This window comes from Callithrix jacchus, chromosome 10 (genome assembly GCF_049354715.1).
Source record: "Callithrix jacchus isolate 240 chromosome 10, calJac240_pri, whole genome shotgun sequence".
NCBI lineage: Eukaryota > Metazoa > Chordata > Mammalia > Primates > Cebidae > Callithrix > Callithrix jacchus.
The window spans coordinates 1271570-1286481 of NC_133511.1; positions in this window are offsets into that span (position 1 = coordinate 1271570).

Consider the following 14912-nt stretch of genomic DNA (forward strand, 5'->3'; position numbering starts at 1 on the left):
TAATCTCTCAGACAAAATATACAATGCTCTATTCTACTCTTTTTTGGAGTATATACACCAACTCCATATGCTCTCTTTTGTAAAATACAGACATTCTATATTTAAACGAATCAAAAAAAATCTAAATATTATCTAGGCACCCCAATGTGAAAAGCAAAATTGCTCTGAATATAATCTGTCAGAAAAAATATACAATGCCTTATTCTATTCTGTTTTGGAGTATGTCCACCAACTCAATATGCTCTCTCATGTAAAATACCGAAATTCTAATTTTACGTGAATCAACGAAAATCTAAATATTATCTAGGCACCCGAATGTTAGAAGCAAAATTTCTCTGAATATAATCTGTCAGAAAATATATACAATGGCCTGTTCTACTCTGTTTTGGAGTATATACAACTCAATATGCTCTCTCATGTAAAATACTGAAATTATAATTTTATGTGAATCGAAAAAATCTAAATAATATCTAGGCGCCCCAAAGCTAAAAGAAAATGGCTCTGAATATAGTCTGTTAGAGAAAATATACAATGACCTATTCTACTCTCTTTTGGAGTTTATACACCAACCCAGTATGCTCTCTCGTGTAAAATACCGAAATTCTAATTTTATGAGAATCAAAAAAAATATAATTATGTAGGCACACCAATGTTAAAACAAAATTAGCCTGAATATAATCTGTCAGAAAAATATGCAATGCCCTATTCTACTCTATTTTGTAGTATAGACACCAAATTTATATGCTCTCTTATGTAAAATACAGAAATTCTATATTTATGCAAATCAAAAATAATCTAAATATAATCTAGGGACCCCAATGTTAATAGAAAAATTGCTCTGAATATAATCTGTCAGAAAAAATATACAATGCCTTATTCTACTCTGTTTTGGAGTATATAAACCAACTCACTGTGCTCTCTCATGTAAAATACCGATATTCTATTTTTACGTGAATCGAAAAAAATCTAAATATTATCTAGGCACCCCAATGATAAAACCAAAATTGCTCTGAAAATAATCTGTCAGAAAAAATATACAATTACCTATTTCACTCTTTTTTGGAGTATATACACCAACTCAATATGCTCTCTCATGTAAAATACCAGAATTTTAATTTTACAAGAATGGAAAAAAATCTAAATAATATCTAGGCGTCCCAATGTTAAAAAAAAATGGCTCTGAATATAGTCTGTTTGGAAAAATATACAATGCCTTATTCTACTCTGTTTTGGAGTATATACACCAACTCGATATGCGCTCTCATGTAAAATACCGAAATTCTAAATTTACGAGAATCGAAAAAATTCTAAATATTATCTACGCACCACAATGTTAAAAGCAAAATTGCTCTGAATATAATCTGTCACAAAAAATATACAATGCCCTTTTCTACTCTGTTTTGGAGTATATACACCAACTCCATATGCTCTCTCATGTAAAATACAGATATTCTATATTTAAGCGCATCGAAAAAAATCTAAATATTATCTAGGCACCCCAACGATAAAAGCAAAATTGCTCTGAATAAAATGTGTCAGAAAAAATATACAATGCCCTTTTCTATTGTGTTTTGTAGTATATACACCAACTCAATATGCTCTCTCATGTAAAATAGAGAAATTCTAATTTTACCCAAATCAAAAAAATCTAAATATTATCTAGGCACTCCAATGTTAAAAACAAAATTCCTCGGAATATAAACTGTCATAAAAAATATACAAAGCCCTATTCTACTCTGTTTAGGAGTATATACACCAACTCCATATGCTCTCTCATGTAAAATACAGAAATTCTATATTTAAGCGAATCAAATAAAATGTAAATATTATCTAAGCACCCCAATGTTAAAACCAAAATTGGTCTGAATATAATCTGTCAGATAAAATATACAATGCCCTATTCTACTCTGTTTTTGAATATATACACCAACTCCATATACTCTCTCATGTAAAATACAGAAATTCTATATTTAAGCGAATCGAATAAAATCTAAATATTATCTAGGCACCCCAATGTTAAAACCAAAATTGGTCTGAATAAAATCTCTCAGAGAAAATATACAATGCCCTATTCTACTCTGTTTTTGAGTATATACACCAACTCCATATGCTCTCTCATGTAAAATACAGAAATTCTATATTAAAGCGAATTGAAAAAAATCTAAATTATATCTAGGCGCCCCACAGTTAAAAGAAAATGGCCCTAAATATAGTCTGATAAAAAAAATATACGATGCCTAATTCTACTCTGTTTTGGAGTATATACACAAACTCAACATGCTCTCTCATATAAAATACCGAAATTCTAATTTTACGTGAATTGAAGAAAATCTAAATATTATCTAGGCACGCCAATGTTAAAAACATAATTTCTCTGAATATAATATTTTAGAAAAAATATACAATTTTCTACTCTATTCTGTTTTTGAGTATATACACCAACTACATATGCTCTCTCCTGTAAAATACAGAAATTCTATATTTTAGTGAATCAAAAAAATATAAATATTATCTAGGCACCCCAATGTGAAAAGCAAAATTGCTCTGAATATAGTCTGTCAGAAAAAATATACAATACCCTTTTCTACTCTGTTTTGTAGCATATACACCAACTCAATATGCTCTCTCATGTAAAACACCAAAATTCTAAATTTACGCGAATCGAAAAACATCTAAATATTATCTAGGCACCCGAATGTAAAATAAAAATTGCTCTGAATATAATCTGTCAGAAAAAATGTACAATGTTCTAGTCTACTTTGTTTTGCATTATATACACCAACTCCATATGCTCTCTCATGTAAAATACAGAAATTCTATATTTAAGCAAAACGAAAAAAATCTAAATATTATCTAGGCACCCCAATTTATAAGCAAAATTGCTCTGAATATAATCTGTAAGTAAAAATATACAATGCCTTATTCTACTCAGTTTTGGAGTATATACAAACTCAGTATGCTCTCTCATGTAAAATACCAAAATTCTAAATTTATGTGAATCGAAATAAATCTAAATATCATGTAGGCACCCCAATGTTAAAAGCAAAATTGCTCTGAATATAAACTGGCAGAAAAAATATACAATGCCCTTTTCTACTCTGTTTTAAAGTATATACACAAACTCAATATGCTCTCTCAGGTAAAATACCGAAATTCTAATTTTACGCGAATCGAAAAAAATTTAAATCATATCTAGGTGCCCCAAAGTAAAAAGAAATTGGCTCTGAATACAGTCTGTTAGAAAAAATATAAAATGCCTTATTCTACTTTGTTTTGGAGTATATACACGAACTCAAAATACTCTCTCATGTAAAATACAGAAATTCTAATTTTACCCGAATCGAAAAAATCTAAATATTATCTAGGCACTTCAATGTTAAAAACAAAATTTCTCTGAATATAATCTGTCATAAAAAATATACAATGCCCTATTCTACTCAGTTTTGGAGTATATACCCACTCAGTATGCTCTCTCATGTAAAATACCGAAATTTTAAATTTATGTGAATCGAAAAAAATCTAAATATTATCTAGGCACTCCAATGTTAAAAGAAAAATTGCTCTGAATATATTCTGTCAGAAAAAATATACAATGCCATTTCTACTCTGTTTTGGAGTATAACCACAAACTCCATATACTCTTCCATGTAAAATACCGAAATTCTAAATTTACACGTATCGAAAAAAATCTAAATAATATCTAGGCGCACCAAAGTTAAAAGCAAATGGCTCTGAATATAGTCTGTTAGAAAAAATATACAATGCATTATTCCACTCTGTTTTGGAGTATATACACCAACTCAGTATGCTCTCTCATGTAAAATAACAAAATTTAAATTTTACATGAATCTGAAAAAATTCTAAATATTATCTAGGCACACAATGTTAAAAACAAAATTGGTCTGAATATAATCTCTCAGAAAAAATATACAATGCCCTATTTTACTTTGTTTTGGAGTATATACACCAAGTCCATATGCTCTCTCATGTAAAATATAGAAATTCTATATTTAAGCGAATCAAAAAAAATCTAAGAATTATCTAGGCACCCAATGTTAAAAACAAAATAGCTCTGAATATAATCTGTCAGAAAAAATATACAATGCCCTATTCTACTCTTTTTTGGAGAATATACACCAACTCCATATTCTCTCTCATGTAAAATACAAAAATTCTAGATTTCAGCGAATCGAAAAAAATCTAAATATTATCTAGGCACTCCAATGTTAAAAGCAAAATTGCTCTGAATATATTCTGTCAGAAAAAATATTCAATGCCCTTTTCTACTCTATATTGGAGTATATACACGAACTCAATATGCTCTCTCATGTAACATGCAATAATTTTAATTTTACGCGAATACAAAAAAATCTAAATAATACCTAGCTTCCCCAAAGGTAGAAGAAAATGAATCTGAATATAGTCTGTTAGAAAAAATATACAATGCCTTATTCTACTCTGTTTCGGATAATATACATCAACTCAGTATGCTCTCTCATGTAAAATACAAAAATTCTAATTTTACGTGAATTGAAAAAAATCTAAATATTATTTGGCACCCCAATGTTAAAAACAAAATTGCTCTGAATATAATCTGTCAGATAAAATATACAATGCCCTATTCTACTGTGTTGTGGGTTATATACACCAACTCAATATGGTCTCTCATGTAAAATACAGAAATTCTATATTTAGGCGAATCAAAAAAAATCTAAATAATATCTAGGCACCCCAAAGTTAAAAGAAAATAACTCTGAATATAGTCTGTTAGAGAAAATATACAATGGTTTATTCTACTCTGGTTGGGAGTATATACACGAACATAGTATGCTCTCTCTTGTAAAATACAAAAATTCTATATTTAAGCGAATCGAAAATAATTTAAATAATATCTAGGCACACCAACGTTAAAAGCAAAATTGCTCTGAATATAATCTGTCAGAAAAAATATACAATGCCCTATTCTACTCTGGTTTGGAGTGTATACACCAACTCAGTATGCTCTCTCAAGTAAAATACCGAAATTATAATTTAACGCGAATCAAAAAAAAACTCAATAATATCTAGGCGCCCCAAAGTTAAAAAATAATGGCTCTGAATATAGTCTGTTAGAACAAATATACAATGCCTTATTCTACTCGGTTTTGGAGTATATACCCCAACTCAGTATGCTCTTTCAGGTAAAATAACAAAATTCAAATTTTACGTGAATCGAAAAAATCTAAATATTATCTAGGCACCCAATGTTAAAAACAAAATTGCTCTAAATAGAATCTGTCAGAAAAAATATACAATGCCCTATTCCACTCTGTTTTGTAATATATACACCAACTCCATATGCTCTCTCATGTAAAATACAAAAATTCTATATTTAAGCGAATCGAAAAAAATCTAAATATAATCTAGGCATTCCAATGTTAAAGAAAATTGCTCTGAATATAATCTGTCAGAAATAATATACAATGCCCTGTTCTACTCGGTTTTGGAGTATATACACCAACTCCATATGCTCTCTCATGTAAAATACAGAAATTCTATATTTAAGCGAAAGGAAAAATATCTAAATATTATCTAGGCACCCCAATGCTAAAAGACAAATTGCTCTGAATATAATCTGTCTTAAAAAATATATAATGCCCTTTTCTACTCTGTTTTGTACTATGTACACCAACTCAATATGCTCTCCCATGTAAAATACCGACATTCTAATATAACGTGAATAGAAAAATATCTAAATAATATCTAGGCGCCCCAAAGTTAAAAGAAAATGGCTCTGAATATAGTCTGTTAGAAAAAATATACAATGCCTTACTCCTCTCTGTTTTGGAGTATATACACCAACTAAGTATGCTCTCTCATGTAAAAAACAAAATTCTAATTATCTCGAATTGAAAAAATCTAAATATTATCTAGGCACCCCAATGTTAAAAACAAAATGGCTCTGAATATAATCTGTCAGAGAAAATATACAATGCCCTATTCTACTCTGTTTTGTAGTATATACACCAACTCCATATGGTCTCTCATGTAAAATACAGAAATTCTATATTTAAGCGAAATGATAAAAGTCTAAATATTATCTAGGCACCCCAATGGTAAAAGCAAAATTGCTCTGAATATAATCTGTCAGAAAATATATACAATGCCCTTTTCTACTACGTTTTGGAGAAAATACACCAACTCTATAGGCTCTCTTATGTAAAATACCGAAATTCTAATTTTACACGAATCGAAAAAAATCTAAATAATACCTAGGCGACCCAAAGTTAAAAGAAAAGGGCTCTGAATATAGTCTGTTAGATAAAATATACAATGCCTTATTCTTCTCTGTTTTGGAGTATATACACCAACTCAGTATGCTCACTCATGTAATATACACACATTCTAATTATACACGAATGGAAAAATCTAAATATTATATAGGCAACCCAATGTTAAAAACAAATTTCTCTTAATATAATTTGTCAGAAAAAATATACAATGCCCAATTCTACTCTGTTTTGGAGTATATACACCCACTCCATATGCTCTCTCTCGTAAAATACAAAAATTTTATATTAAAGCAAATTGAAAATAAATCTAAATATTATCTAGGCACCACAATGTGAAAAGCAAAATTGCTCTGAACATAATCTGTTAGAAAAAATATACAATGCCCTTTTCTACTTTGTTTTGTAGTATATAAACCAACTCAATATGCTCTCTCATGTAAAATACCGAAAATCTTATTTTATGCGAATTGAAACAAATCTAAATAATATCTTGGCGCCCCAAAGTTAAAAGAAAATGGCTCTGAATTTAGTCTGTTAGAAAAAATATACAATGCCTTATTCTACTCTGTTTTGGAAAATATACACCGACGCCATATGCTTTCTCATGAAAAATAAAAAAATTCTATATTTAAGCGAATCAAAAAAATATCTAAATGTTATCTAGGCACCCCAAGGTTAAAAACAAAATTTCTCTGAATACAATCGGTCAGAAAATATATGCAATGATCTATTCTATTCTGTTTTGGAGTACATATACCAAGTCCATATGCTCTCTCATGTAAAATACAGAAATTCTATATTTTAGCGAATCGAAAAAATCTAAATATTATCTAGGCACCCCAATGTTAAAAGCAAAATTTCTCTGAATATAATATGTCAGAAGAAATATACAATGAACTTTTCTACTTTGTTTTGGAGTATATACACCAATTCAATATGCTGTCTCATGTAAAATTACGAAATTCTAACTTTACGCGAATCCAAAAAAATCTAACTAATATCTAGTCCCCCCAAAGTTAAAACAAAATGGCTCTGTATATAGTCAGTTTGAAAAAATATACAATGCCTTATTCTACTGTGTTTTGGAGTATATACACCAAATCAGTATGCTCTCTCATATAAAATTCCGAAATTGTAATTTTACCCGAATCGAAAACATCTAAATATTCCTAGGCACCCCAATTTTTAAAACAAAATTGCCCTGAATATAATCTGTCAGGAAAAATATACAATGCCCTATTCTACTTTGTTTTGGAATATATACACCAAGTCCATATGCTCTCTCATGTAAAATACAGAATTTCTATATTTAAGCGAATCGAAAAAAATCTAAATATTATCTAGGCACCCCAATGTTAAAAGCAAAATTGCTCTGAATATAATCTGTCAGAAAAAATATACAATGCCCTTTTCTTCTCTATTTTGTAGTATATACACCAACTCAGTGTGCTCTCTCATGTAAAACAGAGAAATTCTAATTTTACCTGAATCGAAAAAATCTAAATATTATCTAGGCACCCCAATGTTAAAAACAAAATTACTCTGAATATTATCTGTCAGAAAAAATATACAATGCCCTATTCTACTCTGTTTTGGAATATATACACCAACTCCATATGCTCTCTCATGTAAAATACAGAATTTCTATATTTAAGCGAATCGAAAAAAATCTAAATATTATCTAGGCACCCTAATGTTAAAAGCAAAATTGCTCTGAATATAATCTGTCAAAAAAAATATAAAATGTCATTTTCTACTTTGTTTTGTAGTATATACAACAACTCAATATGCTCTCTCATGTAAAATACCGAAATTCTAATTTTACGTGAATTCAAATAAATCGAATTATCTAGGCACCCCAATGTTAAAAAAAAAGGATCTGAATATAATCCGTCAGAAAAAATATACAACGCCCTTTTCTACTTTGTTTTGCAGTATATACAATACTCAATAGGCTCTCTCATGTAAAATACCGAAATTCTAATTTTACGTGAATCGAAAAAATGTTAATAATGTCTAGGAGAATCAAAGTTAAAAGAAAATGGATGTGAATATAGTCTGTTAGAACAAACATACAATGCCTTATTCTACTCTGTTTTGGAGTATATACACCAACTCAATATGCTCTCTCATGTAAAATACAGAAATTTTATATTTAAGCGAATCGAAAGAAATCTAAATATTATCTAGGCACCCCAATGTTAAAAGCAATATTTGTCTGAATATAATCTGTCAGAAAATACATAAAACGCCCTTTTGTACTCTGTTTTGGAGTATATACACCAACTTAATATGGTCTCTCATACAAAATAACGAAACTCTAATTTTACCAGAATCAAAAAAATCTAAATATTATCTAGGAACCCCAATCTTAAAAACCAAATTGCTCTAAATATATACTGTCAGAAAAAATATGCAATGCCGTATTCTACTCTGTTTTGGAGTATGTACACCAACTCAGTATGCTCTCTCATATAAAATACCGAAATTCTAATTTTACATGAATCTAAAAAATCTAAATATTATCTAGGCACCCAAATGTTAAAAGCAAAATTGCTCTGAATATAATCTGTCAGAAAAAAGATACAACGCCCTTTTCTTCTCTGTTTTGGAGTATATACACCAAATCAGTATGCTCTCTCATATAAAATACGGAAATTATAATTTCACGCTAATTAAAAAAAATCTAAATTATATCTAGGCGCCCCAAAGTTAAAAGAAAATGGCTCTGAATATAGTCTGTTGAAAAAATATACAATGCCCTATTCTACTCTGTTTTGGAGTATATACACCAACTCAGTATGCTCTCTCATGTAAAATACAGAAATTCTAATTTTACCCGAATCAAAAATATCTAAATATTATCTAGGCACCCCAATGGTAAAAACAAAATTGCTCTGAATATAATCTGTCAGAAAAAATATACAATGCCCTATTCTACTTTGTTTTGGAGTATATACACCAACTCCATATGCTCTCTCATGTAAAATACAGAAATTCAATATTTAAGCAAAACGAAACAAATATAAACATTATCTAGGCACCCCAATGTTAAAAGCAAAATTTCTCTGAATATAATCTGTCAGAATAAATATACAATGCCCTATTATACTCTGTTTTGGAGTATATACACCAACTCAGTATGGTCTCTCATGTAAAATACCGAAATTCTAATTTTACGTGAATCGAAAAAAATCTAAATAATAAATAGGTGCCCCAAAGTTAAAAGATAATGGCTCTGAATATAGTCTGTTAGAAAAAATATACAATGCCTTATTCTACTCTGTTTTCGAGTATATACACCAACTCAGTATGCTCTCTCATATAAAATAGAGAAATTCTAATTTCTACCGAATCGAAAAAATCTAATTATTATCTAGGCACCCCAATGTCAAAAATAAAATAGCCCTGAATATAGTCTGTGAGAAAAAATATACAATGCCCTATTATACTCTGTTTTGGAGTATATACACCAACTCCATATGCTCTCTCTTGTAAAATACAGAAATTCTATATTTCAGCGAATCGAAAAAATTCTAAATATTATCTAGGCACCCCAATGTTAAAAACAAAATTGCTCTGAATATAATCTATCAGAAAAAATATACAATGCCCTATTCTACTCATTATTAGGGTATATACACCAACTCCATATGCTCTCTCATGTAAAATAGAAAAATTCTATATTTAAGCGAATGGAAAAAAATCTAAATATTATCTAGGCACCCCAATGTTAAAAGCAAAATTGCTCTGAATATAGTCTGTCATATAAAAATTTACAATGTTCTCTTCTACTTTGTTTTAAAGTGTATACACAAACTAAATATGCTCTCTACTGTAAAATACCGAAATTCTTATTTTACGTGAATCGAAAAAAATATAAATAATAAATAGGCGCCCCAAACTTAAAAGATAATGGCTCTGAATATAGTTTGTTAGAAAAAATATACAATGCCTTATTCTACTTTGTTTCAGAGTATATTCACCAACTCAGTATGCTCTCTTATTTAAAATTAAGAAATTCAAATTTTACCCGAATCGAAAAAATCTAAATATTATCTAGGCACCCCAATGTTAAAAACAAAATTGCTCTGAATGTAAACTGTCAGAAAAAATATACAATGTCCTATTCTACTTTGTTCTGGAGTATATACACCAACTCCATATGCTATCTCATGTAAAATACAGAAATTTTATATTTCAGCGAATCGAATGACATCTATATATTTTCTAGACACTCCAATGTTAGAAACAAAATTTCTCTGAATATAATCTGTCAGAAAAAATATACAATGCCCTATTCTACTCTGCTTTCGAGTATAACCACAAACTCCATATGCTCTTTCATATAAAATACAGAAATTCTATATTTAAGCGAATCGACAAATATCTAAATATTATCTATGCACCCCAATGTTAAAAGCAAAATTGCTCTGAATATAATCTGTCAGAAAAAATATACAATGCCCTTTTCTACTTTGTTTTGGAGTATATACACCAACTCAATATGCTCTTTCATTTAAAATACCGAAATTCTAATTTTATGTGAACCGAAAAAAACCTAAACAATATGTAGGCCCCACAAAGTTAAAAGAAAATGGCTCTAAATATAGTCTGTTAGAAAAAATATACAATGCTTTATTCTACTCTTTTTTGGAGTATATACACCAACTCAGTATGCTCTGTCATGTAAAATACAAAAATTCTGTATTTAAGCAAATCGAGAAAATTCTAAATATTATCTAGGCACCCCAATGTTAAAATCAAAATTGCTCTGAATCTAGTGTGTCAGAAGAAATATACAATGCCGTTTTCTACTCTGTTTTGGAGTATACACACATACTTAATATGCTCTCCCATGTAAAATACCGAAATTCGAAACTTACGCGAATCGAAAAAAATATAAATATTATCTAGGCACCCCAATATTAAAAGTAAAATTGCTCTGAATATAATCTCTCAGTAAAAATATACAATGCTGTTTACTACCATATTTTGGAGTATATACACCCACTCAATATGCCCTCTCATGTAAAATACCAAAATTCTAATAATACGTGAATCCAAAATAATCTAAATATTATCTAGGCACCCCAATGTTGAAAGCACAATTGCTCTGAATATAGTATGTCAGAAAAAAATATACAATGCCCTTGTCTATTCTGTTTTGGAGTATATACACCAACTCAATATGCTCTTTTATGTAAAATACCGAACTTCTAATTTTATGCGAATCAAAAAAAGTCTAAATATTATCTAGGCACCCCAATGTTAAAATCAAAATTGCTCTGAATATAATCTGTCAGAAAAAGTATACAATGCCCTTTTCTACTCTGTTTTGGAGTATATAAACCAACTCAATATGCTCTCTCATGTAAAATAAAGAAATTCTAAATTTATGCAAATTGAAAAAAATCTAAATATTATCTAGGCACCCCAATGTTAAAAGCAAAATTGCTCTGAATATAATCTGTCAGGAAAAAAATACAATGCCCTTTTCTACTCTGTTTTGAAGTATATAAACCAACTCAGTATGCTCTCCCATGTAAAATACGTTTAAATATTATGCAAATCAAAAAAAATCTAAATATAATCTAGGCACCACAATATTAACAGCAAAATTGCTCTGAATATAATTTGTCAGAAAAAATATACAATGCCCTATTCTAATCTGCTTTGCAGTATATACACCAATTCATTATTCTCTCTCATGAAAAATACAGAAATTTTAATTTTACGTGAATCGAAAATAACCTAAATATAATCTAGGCACCCCACTGTTAAAAGCAAAGTTGCTCTGAATATAATCTGACAGCAAAAATATAGCATGCCCTTTTCTAATCTGTTCTGGAGTATACTCACCAACTCAATATGCTCTCCTATGTAAAATACCGAAATTCCAATTTTATGCAAATCGAAAAAAATTTAAATATTATATAGGCACCCCAATGTTAAAAGCAAAATTGCTCTGAATATAATCTGTCAGAAAAAATATACAATGCCCTTTTCTACTTTGTTTCGGAGTATGTACACGAACTCAATATGCTCTCTGCTGTATAATACCGAAATTCTAATTTTACAGGAATCAAAGAAATTTAAGGATTATCTAGGCACCCCAATGTTAAAAGCAAAATTGCTCTGAATAGAGTCTGTCAGGAAAAATATACAATGCCCTTGTCTACTCTGTTTTGGAGTATATACACCAACACAATATACTCTCTCTTGTAAAATACAGAAATTCTAAATTTATGCAAATGGAAAAAACCTAAATATTATCTAGGCACCCCAATGTTAAAATCAAAATTTCTCTGAATATCATCTGTCAGAATAAAATAGAATGCCCTTTTCAACTCTTTTTTGGAGTATATACACCAACTCAATATTCTCTCTCATGTAAAATACCGAAATTCTAATTTTACGTGAATCGAAAAAAATCTAAATATTATCTAGGCACTTCAATGTGAGAAGTAAACGGCTGCGAATATAGTCTGTCGGAAAAAATATACAATGCCCTTTTCTAGTTTTTGTTGGAGTATATACACCAACTCAATATGCTCTCTTATATAAAATACCGAAATTGTAAGTTTACGCACATCGAAATAGATCTAAATATTATCTAGGCACCCCAATGTTAAAAGCAACATTGCTCTGAATATAATCTGTCAGAAAAAATATACCATGCTTTGTTCTACATTGTTTTGGAGTATATACACCAACTCAATATGCTCTCCCATGTAAAACAGAGAAATTCTAATTTTATGCAAATCAAAAAAAATCTAAATATTAACTAGACACCCCAATGTTAAAAGCAAAATTGCTCCGAATATAATCTTTCAGAAAAAATATACAATGCCCTATTTTACTCTGTTTTGGAGTATATACACCAACTCCATATGCTATCTCATGTAAAATACAGAAATTCTATATTTCAGCGAATCGAATAACATCTAAATATTTTCTAGACACCCCAATGTTAGAAACAAAATTGCTCTGAATATAATCTGTCAGAGAAAATATACAATGCCCTATTCTACTTTTTTTTGGAGTATATACACCAACTCCATATGCTCTCTCATATAAAATACAGAAATTCTATATTTAACCGAATCGACAAATATCTAAATATTATCTAGGCACCCCAATGTTAAAAGAAAAATTGTTCTGAATACACTCTGTCAGAAAAAATATACAATGCCCTTTTCTACTCTGTTCTGGAGTATATACACCAACTCAATATGCTCTTTCCTTTAAAATACTGAAATTCTAATTTTACGTGAATCGAAAAAAATCTAAATAATATCTAGGCCCCAGAAAGTTAAAAGAAAATGTCTCTAAATATAGTCTGTTAGAAAAAATATACAATGCTTTATTCTACTCTTTTTGGAGTATATACACCAACTCAGTATGCTCTTTCATGTAAAATACAAAAATTCTATATTTAAGCAAATCGAAAAAAATCTAAATATTATCTAGGCACCCCAATGTTAAAATCAAAATTGCTCTGAATATAGTGTATCAGAGAAAATATACAATGCCGTTTTCTACTCTGTTTTGGAGTATATACACATACTTTATATGCTCTCCCATGTAAAATACCGAAATTTGAAACTTACGTGAATCGAAAAAAATATAAATATTATCTAGGCACCCCAATATTAAAAGTAAAATTGCTCTGAATATAATCTCTCAGTAAAAATATACAATGCTGTTTACTACCATGTTTTGGAGTATATACACCAACTCAATATGCTCTCTCATGTAAAATACCGAAATTCTAATTATACGTGAATCGAAAATAATCTAAATATTATCTAGGCACCCCAATGTTGAAAGCACAATTGCTCTGAATATAATCTGTCAGAAAAAATATACAATGCCCTTGTCTATTCTGTTTTGGAGTATATACACCAACTCAATATGCTCTCTTATGTAAAATACCGAACTTCTAATTTTACGCGAATCGAAAAAAGTCTAAATATTATCTAAGCACCCCAATGTTAAAATCAAAATTGCTCTGAATATAATCTGTCAGAAAGAGTATACAATGCCCTTTTCTACTCTGTTTTGGAGTATATACACCAACTCAATATGCTCTCTCATGTAAAATAAAGAAATTCTAAATTTATGCAAATCAACAAAAATCTAAATGTTATTTAGGCACCCCAATGTTAAAAGCAAAATTGCTCTTAATATAATCTGTCAGGAAAAAAATACAATGCCCTTTTCTACTCTGTTTTGAAGTATATACACCAACTCAATATGCTCTCCCATGTAAAATACATTCAAATATTATTCAAATCAAAAAATATCTAAATATAATCTAGGCACCACAATATTAACAGCAAAATTGCTCTGAATATAATTTGTCAGAAAAAATATACAATGCCCTATTCTAATCTGTTTTGCAGTATATACACCAATTCATTATTCTCTCTCATGAAAAATACTGAAATTTTAATTTTACGTGAATCGAAAATAACGTAAATATAATCTAGGCACCCCACTGTTAAAAGCAAAATTGCTCTGAATAGAATCTGACAGCAAAAATATAGCATGCCCTTTTCTAATCTGTTCTGGAGTATATTCACCAACTCAATATTCTCTCCTATGTAAAATACCGAAATTCCAATTTTATGCTAA